This window comes from Octodon degus, unplaced genomic scaffold (assembly GCF_000260255.1).
Source record: "Octodon degus isolate 3935 unplaced genomic scaffold, OctDeg1.0 scaffold00047, whole genome shotgun sequence".
In the NCBI taxonomy this organism is placed as follows: domain Eukaryota; kingdom Metazoa; phylum Chordata; class Mammalia; order Rodentia; family Octodontidae; genus Octodon; species Octodon degus.
Genome location: NW_004524623.1, coordinates 8,259,918 through 8,260,546, shown reverse-complemented (window position 1 = coordinate 8,260,546; position 629 = coordinate 8,259,918).

Genomic DNA, 629 nt, shown 5'->3' with positions numbered 1-629 from the left:
CATGCTGAGTCAGGGATTAGCTTTGCTTCTGTCCCTTTCTTTCTTTCTTTCTTCTGTATTTGGTACAGAGTCTTACTATGTAGCTCAGACTTGCAGTGATCCTCCTGTTTTCAGCCTCCCCAGCACTGAGATTACAGGTGTGTGCCACCATGCCCAGTCTCTGGGTGGCCGGCTCAGTGCACCCAAGAGCAGGCCGGCATGGCATGTGGTGCTGGGGATCGAACTCCAGTCCCTGCACTTTCCTAAGCAGGCACTTAGTCTGTTGAGCTACCTCACCAGCCTCAAACTTTGCTTTCAAATCTTAACTGTCACTTACCAGATTCATGACCTTGGATGAAAGAGGTTATGTCTGTGTGCTTTGGATTACTTATCTAAATTGTGGGGCTATTAACCTCTTTACTTCATTTTAGTTTTTATTTTTAAAAGCATTGTTTCAGTATAATTCACCCACCATAAAATTCTACCCATTTGTAATGTTAAAGTCAGTGTTTCCAAGTATAATATTTACAGATTTGTACAAACCATCCTCACAATCCAATTTTAGAATATTTTATCATCCTCAATCCTCAGATCAGCCTCAACCTATCAGCTATTGCTTCCTGTATCACTTTATAGTTTCTTTTAAAAAT